This window comes from Mustela erminea, chromosome 5, assembly GCF_009829155.1.
Source record: "Mustela erminea isolate mMusErm1 chromosome 5, mMusErm1.Pri, whole genome shotgun sequence".
NCBI lineage: Eukaryota > Metazoa > Chordata > Mammalia > Carnivora > Mustelidae > Mustela > Mustela erminea.
The window spans coordinates 126985425-126998132 of NC_045618.1; the positions used below are offsets into that span (position 1 = coordinate 126985425).

Below are 12708 nucleotides of genomic sequence, written 5' to 3' on the forward strand. Positions count from 1 at the left end.
AAATTCTTCTGCCTTTTCCTTGGGCTAGGCAATGTCTTGGAAGTATATAAAGGTCAGGGCAGATATAAAAAAATATAAACCTTTATTTCCATACACTTAGATACTTAATATATTTTAGTTCCTGGAGGTAAGCTCAAAGCCTGCCAAATCTCCCTGTAGCTCAAACAAATCCCTTCATTTCTCTGGATATCTTGTTTTGTCAATTACAAAATGGGAAGGGTAAACTTTATGTTCTCAAGATAACTTTCTTGCTCTATGGTTCTTTGGCTTGATGATTTAAATTTAAATGGCAGGTGAGCAAATGTAAATAAAATCAAACAATTTGCTAATTTTAGCAAGAAGATTCTTCTGCATTATGGGATAGTTACCAGCTATTCTCATATATCACATCAACTTGGATATTCCTTCACTAAAATATATAGAAAATCACAACCATATATAATGTAGATGTTTGTTTGTCTAAGTATTGGCACTTAAATTAGTTTTTCAGCTTTAAGATGCTAAAGTGAAAAGTCTTTGATCCCAATTTAAATTCTGTAAGAAAACCAGCTGTACTGTAAACCTGAACAATTGTGTTCCAACTTAGGAAACTTTTAAGTTTGTCCCATATCCTAATTTAAAAATATGAGGAAAGTGAGGTTTTAGAAAAGGTTTGTGACTTTTCCAGTGCCATATAAAGAATGGGAAAATGGATTGGAGGTTAGACTCACAGTTAATATTCTTACCATTGTGTGTGTTACTGTCTAAAATTTTCATTCAGCCAAGATTTATTGACTGGGTACTTTTTTGTGTATAGACATGAGTAGTATAAGTGTTAGGAAGCCATGGAAATTAATAAGGAAAATGGAAATGTATACACATTTTTAAAAATCTTTGGGATATGTTATATTGTTATAGAAATATATAAACATTGACAAGGAGACACAAAAAGAGGAAGAACTGAGTATGACATCTGTGCTAGGAGATTAAGGGGGTGTTATGCTACCAGTGTGTTACAGAAGGTTTCTGCAAAAATGCAATATTTAAACTTGATCATACAAAAAATATGCAGAAGTTTTCTAGTTAGCTAATTATAGGTACAATAATGCCAAGAAGTTGAGAATATCTGAGTGAACACAGATAATGCCCTGAGCTTGATGAGTAAGGTACAGGTGGGAGGTGGTGGGGAAAGACAAGGTTCACCTTTGAAGGCCTGCTGTGCATTAAAGAAACCTCTTAAAAAAAAAAAATTCTTAATAAGAAACTAGCAGCATTATGATTGACCATTGAAATTTACCCAACCTTGTAAAATTTTCCTCCTACATTTACAGTGATGCTGTTCATTCCTAACCATCTTGATAAAACCAAATGCAAACTTGTATTTATGCCACCTGCATAGAAATTTAGAAATATATGTTTTGCTGTCTCAGAAATTTGGGGCTAGAAACTTTTGTTGTGCATTAAAAAAGCATTTCTCTTTTTTTTCTTTTTCCCGACTCCTCCATTGTGACAACAAGAGCAATGTACTTGGAATTTTCTTTTAAGTTAAAATCTTTATCATTTCTGAACAGAAAGCTTTCACTGCTGTTGTTCAGTTAAATTATGAGAGGCAGAGATGACTCTTAATCATAGCTCTTTAATTTGGGAGCCAGTGAGCAGTTTTCCCTTATCATTTAATGGGATTGAACTTCTGATCAGACGAGTTTTAATAGTGCATGAGACAAGTGTTCCTCTACAGTGTAAAAGGGTCATGATAAGCAATACCACACTGACCAACTGACTAAGGAGGAATTGAGTCTATTTACTAGAAAGATGGTTTAGGTTATTGATGGGCTGCAATACTGGAATTCCCATGAACTATGACTGGACAGCTCTATAAGTATTGAAGATAAGATCTGAAATCAGAGGACAAAAACTATATGGAAAGTAGAATTGCTATTCTGCTAGTCCATGCTTTCATTTTGCAGTATTAGAAGGACCTCTCAGGGCGTTTCGTAATTGTTTTCATAAATCTGCCAAATGAATTTCTTCTGTTAGTGTTAATCCTGGAAGAAGTAGAGGATTGGGTGAGGATAGTGTCACTGTTGCTTTGTCACGATTGGTTGCCTAATATAAATATGAAGGCCAGCTAGGAGTTGGGCCAGGCTCACAGATAAGATAAGCCAAGAATGCTAAGAACAATACATTACAGGGAGGAAGAGAACTGAGATAGTCATTAACGAATACGAGACAAGTAGTTCCCATACATCAGGGATTTGTTTTTGTCAAAAATCCCAACAAGGTATTTAGAGGCCAAATTTATTCAGTTTAACAGAGAATTTACTGAGTAGCTACTGTGTCCCAGATGCTATATTATGTCCTGTGGGCATAATAATGAATTTGGGGTGATCTGTGCTCTTGAGGAACATTGTTTTCTCTAGAAAAGCTGATACATAGATAATTACAGTATTATATATAAAAGCTGTGATACAGCTATGCAGAAACTGTCATGGTGACTGATCCCTGAGATGAATCTTAAAGCTGGCCAGATAAAGAGGAAATACTATGTATGCAGAGTAAACAACTGTAGGAATGGTATGGAAGAGAAACAGCATGATAAATACCAAGAAACCCAAGTGATCTGGCAGCACTACAGTATGAAAGTGGCAGGGATAAGGCTCTAGAAGGAACTAGAGCATAGGTCCACAAAGAAGAGCACTGTATGCCATTTAAAAGGTTAAGTTCACTTCTGCACTTAGGGGGGAACCCCAAAGGAGATTTGAACAGGATACTGATTTACTCATATTCATATTTCAGAAGCATTACTCTGATAGTAATGTAAAGGGTGGGTTAGAACTGGGAAGATAAAAGGCAGGGAGATGAGTCAAGAGGTCTTTGGATGAGACCAATGTTTCTGGGGTAAAAATCCACAAACTAAGGACATTGTAGAGATTCAGAGGAAGGGACAGACTGAAGAAATGTTTTGGTGACAATACGCAGGAGATGTTTAATACTATATCAGATGGAGTGATAGAGAAGGAGATGTCTAGGATTTTCAAGACAAGTTAGAAGATACTTTCTCAAAGTTTAGTTTCTGAATAGAGAGGCACACAAAGTCCTAGTTAGGCAAGATAGAAGAAGTATTGGAAGAGTTTCCAGGACTGGAATTGATATCTGGAAAGTCCCATTTGGACAGAAAGCCCCAAAGAGAAGCAGGACCAGAGGCAGCGATCAGAGTATAGGTTGAAATCATGGAAAGAAATGAGAAGTAGCAATGACATTCCCAGGAAATGTGGACCAATTTCAAATCTAGAGCAGACAGGCACTCTTAGGATGGAACATTCATACTAGAGAGTATCCACAGTTGGTCCCAGATCTTAAGGTATCATTTTATGATAGCGGAGAAAAGAAAAGCTGCTGTCAAATAGCTCTTTAGCACAAGGCAGGGTCATGAGTGCTCTGTTATTTGCAGAAGAGCACATTTAATTTGGGGAGTCCAGTGCTAAGTATTTCCTCAAGAGGCAAAAAAGGTAAATGTATTTGCTTCTTTGGCTGTAAAGATCTCTTACTTCTTTGCCTTCATCCGTTTTATTGTCTTCCTCTTTCTTTAGTCTGCAAGCTCCATGAGGGAAGACCCATGTCCAACCTGTTCCTCGTTGCATCTTGAACACTTACCATAATACCTACCTAAATGCTCAATAAAACATTTTATTAAAAGAGTAATTATATTAGGAATACTGCAGTTTTCTACTCAAATTACTTCCTTAGTTTGAATATCACCAAAGAATAAATAGCAAGCAGATTAGATTTCAGTAAATTTGTTAACTTTAAAATATTGTTTCATTTGATTGGAACTGTAAAATTCAAAGATTATATGGATAAACACACTTCTAAAATTTCCTTTATTTCTCCATTTGGTATCATGCCAAAGAGTCATACTTTTAGTGGTATAATGTGTTCTAGATGTTGCCTTTCCTTGCCATTTTTGGAATATTGTAACTGAAGTAGCTTTGGAGATCATGTAGTTTAACTTTGAGAAGACAACTCTGGGAATTCTGAGATTTACCTGAGGACCTAAAGCTAATTAGTTACTGAGAAGTGTTTAGAACCTGGGTGTCTGAATTCTATGCCAGTGTTTCTTTCCATTGGTTGTGTAATCTACATTTGAATATAAACCTTAAATTTATGCGCATTGTCTTTTTAATGGTATAGATTTTTTTTTACAAATTAGTATATGAGAAGTATTAGACCCAGTGTATTTAATTCTGGTTGAAGGATGTGAATAATCGTCTTCTATTTTATCCTTCCAGTGTAGACTTCAAAATGAGATGCAGAACTCAGGTATCTTGATTCATTTGTAGGAAAGATACTTTAGATTGTATGCAAGGAACACATTCAATTAAACATTCAGTTTAATTGAAAAAAAAGTATTTTGTATTTTTAAATATGTACTCTTATTACGGAGATATTTTTTCCTTCTTGAATTGCATTCATAACAGTAGAAAAGTGGAGAGTATTATTAAAAGGATTGTATTTTGAGATTGCTTTGGGTTTGAATTTTGTAATTCTGGTTTAATTCTTGTTTTGGTGGCCTGGCACACTCTTAGGAATTGCCATTCTCTTCCTTTACCTTTGGTTTTTCTATAAACACTTCCTCTCAAAATTGTTTCTTGAGTTTTGGCAAAGGAAGTATAGTAGTTAAAAGCAGCAAAATTATGGGCTTTAATATAATTGCTAACTCTATCAGCCATAATTGTTTTATTCTAATTTTCTGTTTCCCTAGGTTTTAGCTTTGAGTCATTCCTTAATGGCTTTAGTATATTATTACACTAAATCTCACTAGGGAATTCTTACACATTAAAAAGATCATTTTGATTGTTTTACTAGATACTTACTCTCACCTAATTGTAAGCTGTCAACTATGAAGGTAGCAAAATGCCTCATTTAGAAATTCTTTCATATTTTAGTTTATTTAGCAGTAGTTGATGTAGTTAAATAAATGAGCCTATTATGTAATCTTGAAGATGCTCTTGTGAGTGGTTAATAGAATGGTGTTTGCACTGTGATTAATAGCCTTGTCAGCTAATTATTATTTGGAATTGGTAAAGTTATTCCTATACTGTGTTCCAAGCTGTTTCTCTAAGACACTTAATGAAAGATGTTGGGTGTTTCTCTAACAAACACTGATTCTTATAATTGACTATTGGTTGATTAAATTTCCATAAGTTGATATTTTGCTTTGTAGGATTAATAATATATTCTGCTTACATATTCAGTTCATAATAAGCATCTAACTATAACCCATTTTTAAATTTTGTTTGGTGATGGAATAAAGGCTTTATAGGAATAAACTGAAGCCATAGGTCATACTATATTAGTCTGCTCAGGCCACTATAATAAAAGACCACAAACTGGGTGGCTTTAACAACAGATACTTTTTTTCTCACAGTTCTGGAGCCTAGATGTCCAAGATCTAGGTGACAGGGTGAGTTTTTGGTGAGGCCTCTTCCTGGCTTGTAGATGACCACTTTCCTGTGGGGGGTGGGACATTTGGGAGGGCTGGGAGTATTACTGGGAGAATTGGGAGAGTCAGAAGACACAGTGTCTCTTCCTCTTATAAGGACTCTAGTCCTATAGGAATAGGGCCTCTTTTTGGTATAACCTCATTGAACTTTTATTGCCTACCTTCCTAAAGGCACTATCTCCAAATCCAATCACACTGAGGATTAAAACTTCAACATACAAGCTTGAGGGGGGACACAATTAGTCCATAGCATATTATCATACCTGATGAATGCTTTGTTTTAGAGATTTTTTTGGTGTGTTATTCTTTTGCTTTTACCAGAACCAGTAGGATTATTGTTATGACAAAACAGATTTGTTGTTCCTCCATTATCAGCCCTTCACAATGGTACTGAGCATGGGCCAAAGATTGGGATGGAGTAAGTAAGAAATCTTTGAGAAAAGGGAAATGTGTGGTTATTTCCTAAATTTGCATTTAAGTCATTGGGCAAGAACAGATTAAACTGGATTGAAACCAATGATTCCCAGGGACTCACTTTGTTTGGACTACATTGGTTTTAAAAAATAGAATTAATAGTGAACATTTAAAAAATTACTCAATTACATGCATAATTACAGCATGGAATATGTTTGCCTTTTGAGGTATCAGAAGACCTGATAACATTAGGGTTTCATTCTTATGTGATAGGAAACTGTTGGGGCTGAGAAGAACCATGGATATGATCACATTAGAAGGAAGATCCTTCCAGCCTTTCTTCATGGTTGTCTTTTTTAAAAAATTTAATTTAATTTTTTTCATGTTTCAAGATTCATTGTTTATGCATCACACCCAGTGCTTCATGCAATACGTGTCCTCCTTAATACCCACCACCAGGTTCACCAATCCCCCCACTTCCCTCCCCTCCAAAACCCTCAGTTTGTTTCTCAGAGTCACAGTTTCTCATGGTTCATCTCCCCTCTGATTTACCACAATTCACTTTTCCTTTCCTTCTAATCAAAACCACATTGACATACCACCTTACACCAGTTTAAATGGCCAAAATTAACACAGTTGTCTTTTTATAATCCAGATCAGTAGTTTATTCAGGTCCTAAATGTGTTATTTTAGAATGTTCATTAAACTTTCTTAATATAATGATACTAAAAAAATCTTGGATATTTTTGTTTTTAAGATATTTTATTTTTCCATATTATTACTTAAATGCAAGGTGCTACCTCTTTATAAGAACTTAACAGCATCTAATTTTTCATTTAATTGCATGTGTCCTGTCCTCTCTGTGTGCGGAATGTTGTATTAATTGTAGTGTGTGTGCTCACATACAAACATGAACACACATCCATTCCCAAGGTGCTTTAAATTGAAGAATAATTTAAAATTCCTAAAAACAATCTTGAGGATTTAGTACAGCAAATTCTTTAATATACAAGGATAAAGATGTGTACATGTTTAAGGTGCCAAATAAGCAGCAAAAAAGACTTGGTTGAAAATATATCTTTTCCAGAAACTATATATCTAACCTTTCCCTTTTATCGTGCCAATAATAACAATATGATAATTACTAGGGCTTTTTGGTTTATTTATATTTCTTGAGTGATTGGTAAAGTTTGAGGTGAACAAAAGGTACAATCTATAGATTGAGACTGTTGTTTTAACACAGAAGCAGGCAGCAATAGCATGGACCTCCACTTATTTCTTGCCTGGTTACTATCAATTAATGAATGACTTAAAGAATCAGTTTCCTAATGACTTGTATCTAATACACTGAACATATTCTAACTTTCAAGATTTTAACAATATAGAAGTGTGGAAAGTAGAGTATTTACCCTCATTTCCCTGTTTGTACCTCTCTCTTTAGTAGGCGTAGTCATCATAAACAGTTTGGTGTTCATATTTTCAGTCCTGTTCTGGTTTAGTGGGCTGAATTGAAGTTGTTTTGAACATAGATGTGTATTTTTTTAATTGCCAAATATACTGGCCACTTTCTCTTGGCAGTTTTTGACACTTTAAGTATATCCATATTCTTGTAGTATTTTTATTGTCTTCCTTAGGGGTTCTGTCACCCTAGACTCTTAGATTTTCCTTATGCCCTTCCAGTTTCTTCTTCTCAACTTTATTTTTAGTTTTCTCTTCTGTTCCTCTCTTTGACATTCTCCTTCTTTCTTCTATAGACACTTTGTAGGCTGTTTTATTTGTTCCTATGCCTTGGATGTCCTCCATACTGTTGATTCTTCTTCAGTCTGTATCTCTCGAGCTTTAGATCTATATATCCGAATAGTCATTCACACTTCTGTGTCTTAGTCCTAACAACTTCAGCTTATCACAATCTGATGTTGACTGTTTAACCCTTAAATAATTGCTTCTAGGTTTCTTAAGCTAGAAGCTTGAACATTGATACGGATTTCTTTCTCTCCTTTATCCCTAACATTTAAATCACACACACACACACACACACACACACACACACACACATGTCCATTCCTTATTATTCTCTCTTGTTTCAATTATTGGTAGCAGTCTCTTGAGTTCTAGCCTTCAGTATTGGGCTTCACTCTATACAAAGAGCAAGCTTTCTAAAGAATGGTCCAGTTCACTTTCTTGTTTCTCATTCTGTGGTTAGATGGGGTGGTGCTATATCACTCACCCTCACCAGCCACCCTGTATTCTGCTTCAGTGTTTTATCGAGACAAAAGTTGTAGTAGAGTGTGCTTCTTTTATCTGGCAAAGAGTTGACTACATTTCCTCATTTCCTATCCTGTGGGAGCTTTTTATCTCTTTATATTTGCATGAGTATTTCAAACTGATGTTGGGAAATGAAGCAGCTTTCATTAAGTTTTTGCAATCTTAATCAGAACTCCACAGCTCAACTTAAGTTGGGGACTTCCTGTATTTACCAGTGACATTCAGATAAGATAGAGGCCTATAAATTATGTAACACATACTAAAGCCAGGTCTCCTCTCTGCAAGGAGGTTTAATTTTAGCTTTGTTGCTTGATTTCTTTCTTAAATTCTTTCTTGTTAAATACCAGCTGAATTGAGATCGAATTCATGTAACATATAATTCACCTATTTAGAGTGTACCATTCAGTAGTTTTTAGTATATTCACAGAAGTGTGATGCCACAACCACAATGAATTTTAGAACATTTTATCACCCCAAAAAGAAAATGTGGACCTTTAGCCATCAGTTCCTAAATCTGTCCATTCCACTTACCCACCACCCCCAGCCCTAGTCAACACCTAATTTGCTTTCTATAGCTATAGATTTGCCAGTTCTGAACATTTCTTATAAATGGAATCATTCAATATGTGGTCCTTTATAAATGACTCTTTTCATTTAGCAGAATGTTTTTAAGGTTCATCTGTATTGTAGCATGTATCAGTACTTCACTTCCTTGCTAAATAATAGTCCACTATATGGGTTTACCATTTTATTCATCCATTAATCACTTGAAGTTCCTTTGGGTTATTTTCATTTCTTAGATATCATGAAAAATGCTGATATGAACATTTGAGTTTAAGTTTTTCATGAACATATGTTTTCATTTCTCATAAATATATACTTAAAAGTAGAATTGCTATAATAGACCAGAAAGGAACAGAGACAATATACAGTAACAGTCACCTTACAGACAATACAATGTCACTAAATTTGTGTTTTTCAATACTTACCCTGAATGTAATTGAGCTAAATGCCCCAACCAAAAGACACAGGGTATCCGGATGGGTAAAACAAACAAACAAAACCAACCCGATCGATATGCTCTCTGCAAGAAACTCATTTTAGACCCAAAGACTATTTGGGTCTAAATTTAAAGTGAGGGGTAGAAAACCATTTATTATGCTAATGGACATCAAAAGAAAGCTGACAGATAAATTAGATTTTAACCCAAAGACGATAGTAAGAGATGAGGAAGGACACTACATCATACTTAAAGGGTCTGTCCAGCAAGAAGATCTAATAATGTTAAATATCTATGCCCTAACATGGAAGCAGCCCATTAAATAAGTCATTCAATAACAAAACCAAAGAACACATAGACAATAATGCAATAATAGTAGGGGATTTTAACACTCCCTCACTCAAATGGATAGATCATCTAAGCAAAAAATCAACAAGGAAATAAAGATCTTAAATGACACACTGGACCAGATGGACATCCCAGATATATTCAGAACATTCCATCCCAAAGTAACAGAATACATATTCTTCTCTAGTGCACATTCTCCAGAATAGATCACATCCTGGGTCACAAATCAGGTCTCAACTGGTACCAAAAGTTTGGGATCACTCCCTGCATATTTTCAGACCACAATACTCTGAAACTAGAACTAAGTCACAAGAGGAAAGTTGAAAAGAACTTAAATACATGGAGGCTAAAGAGCATCCTACTGAAGAATGAGTGGGTCAACCAGGAAACTAAAGAAGAATTGAAAAAAATTCATGGAAACAAATGAAAATGAAAACCCAACTGTTCAAAATCATTGGGACACAGCAAAGGCATTCCTGAGAGGAAAGTATATAGCAATACAAGCCTTTCTCAAGAAATAAGAAAGGTCTCAAATACACAACCAAACCCTATACCTAAAGGAGCTGGAGAAAGAACAGCAAAGTAAACCTAAACCCAGCAGTAGAAGAGAAATAATAAAGATCAGAGCAGAAATCAATGAAATAGAAACCAAAAGAACGGTAGAGCAAGAGGCTGGTTCTTTGAAGGAATTAATAAGATTGATAAACCCCTGGCCAGACTTATCAAAAAGAAAAGAGAAAGGACCCAAATTAATAAAACCATGAATGAAAGAGGAGAGATCACAACCCAACACCAAACTAATACAACAATTATAAGAACATATTATGAACAACTCTACGCCAGCAAATTTGATAATCTGGAAGAAATAGATGCATTCCTAGAGACGTATAAACTGCCACAACTGAACCAGGAAGAAATAGAGAACCTAAAGAGACTTGTAATCAGTAAGGAGATTGAAGCAGTCATCATAAATCTCCCACAGATAAGAGCCCAGGGCCAGACAGCTTCCTAATACAATGTTAGAAGTGGAGAGAGCATTCTTTTCTTTTTCCTGATCTTAGGGAGAAAGCATTCAGTCTTTAACCATTACGTGTAATAATAGGAGTTGTTCATAGATACGTTTTTCAGGTTGAGAAAGTTCCCTCTGTTCATAGTTTGTTGAATGACTTTATTGTGAATAGGTGATGAATTTCATCATATACTTTTTCTGAACCTTTTGGTATAATCACATGGCTTTTGCTCTAATTGTAAATGGCATTTTGGAACCCAGTGTTCTCACGCTTCTGTGTTTGTGGTTGAGTGGTCACCCTTTCAGCGAGGGTACAGTGAAGGAGGGAGTCCCTACTATCTCCACTGACTTGCCAGGACTTTAGCCTACCCAGATTAGAGCGATGAAAATGAAAAATCCTAGTGGTCTGCCCTTCCAACGCAATACCTACTATTATGTTCTGTTTCTACTCACAGCATTTCTTACTCCAACTTTGTGAGTTTTCCACATGAGATGATGCAGTTCTCTGGAAACACCAACTGGGTGTCCTACAATTTAATTCAGCTCTGACACAAACTACCCAGAGTTAGCAGATACTACAGATGAAGGGCTCCGTCCCATCTGCACCCAATTCAGATGCCAATCATAAATAATGGATCCCTAGGTGACTTACACTTCCATCTGACTTGGCTACAAATTAGGGATTCCCATTGCTCTCTCCTCAGGTTTAATTTGCTGTAATGGCTCACTGATCTAAGGGAAATACTTTGCTTACTATTACCAGTTTATTTATGAAGAATAGAAATAACCAGCCAGATGAAGAGGTTATATAAGGTAAAGTCTCAAAGAGTCTGCATAGAGTCTGGGGGTATTTCACACTCCTGGCACTCCAGTGATTTGTTCACTGATGTGGAAGCTAATTAAATCTCATTGTCCAAGAGTTTTTATAGAACTTAATATCCAGTGGCTTCCTGAATTCCAACTTCCTAGAGGTTGAAGGGTAGGGCGAAAGTTCTAAATCCCTAATCACCAGTCCCATCCTGAGGCTGTCCAGTGACCCCACCCTAAACACTCTGATTGGATCCGCAGGCTTGTTATGAATAACAAAGGACATTCTTACTCTGGAAGTTCCAGGGACTTTAGGAGCTCTTTGCCAAGAATTAGGGACAAGGACTAAGTATCTTTCTTATTATGCCACAATACCATATAACTTGACTGTGAACTGGGGAAAGAGGGAACCGTCTTCTTGGCAATAACTTTATGAGATGGGGAGTGGAGCTTTTGTCACACAGGGTGTGTTCCTTCCACTGTTCATAATTATCTAGCTTCTACCTAACATTTTCATTTAAGAGCAGCTTTGCAGAACTCTTGTCCTCATTCTGGAAGTGGAACTTCTATGCAGTGTTTCCCTTGTTTTTGATGAGCAATTATAATAACTGTGATATAGGTTTTGCTTTTACAAGCATGATTTCCCTTCACTTAACACATTCACATTCTATTCATTGTTTGCCTAATAATCACAGACTGTTTTATACTGTGGCATATCCTGAGAACCTCCTAGATTTCGGGAGGCCTAGAACCTTCTTGCTTACTGATGAATGCTATTCACGGAAGTTACCCTTTAGCTTAACCTAATTTTTCTGTTTGACCCATTTCTTTCTTTATTTTGCTTCTTACTGAAATAAAGACTGTTATAGATTATTTAAAATCAACTAAAAGGGCACTCTCACTTGTGAAGGTCCTAAGAGCTGACTAAAATCCTGTTCTAGTGAAGCTGAAAAAAATTTTTTTTCCTCATCCCTAACTTAAGTATTTAAATAATAAAGATGGTGAGGTTAGAGTCTATGAAAAAGACTTGCTTCAGTTATGTTTCCTAGTCTTCTAAATGAGGGCATAAACTGAATTTATGTCCCTCATACCATATGGGATATCTCTACATGATTAGCTGGACCCCTGGGGATACGAATTTTTAGAAATCAAACCTAGAAATTTTATCTTTTTTAAAAAAAGTATTATTATTATTATTTATTTCAAAATTATTTATCTAAATTCAGTGGAGTTAACATCACCCAGTTACCCAATCCTCCTTCCACCCATTTCCCCTCCAGTGACCCTGTTTGTTTCGTGAAGTTCAGCATCACTTATGGTTTAACTCCTCTTCCGTTATCTTATTTGATTTTTCCTTCCCTTCCCTTATGTTCATATGTTTCG

The 12708-nt window shown here is 35.7% G+C and overlaps 1 protein-coding gene across 13 annotated transcripts in view; it reads left to right on the forward strand.

Annotated features, from left to right (window-relative positions):
* The window catches only part of CEP128 (centrosomal protein 128), a 408542-nt gene that overhangs the window by 156680 nt on the left and 239154 nt on the right, over positions 1-12708 (forward strand). The gene's annotated exons all lie outside the window — the stretch shown is intronic.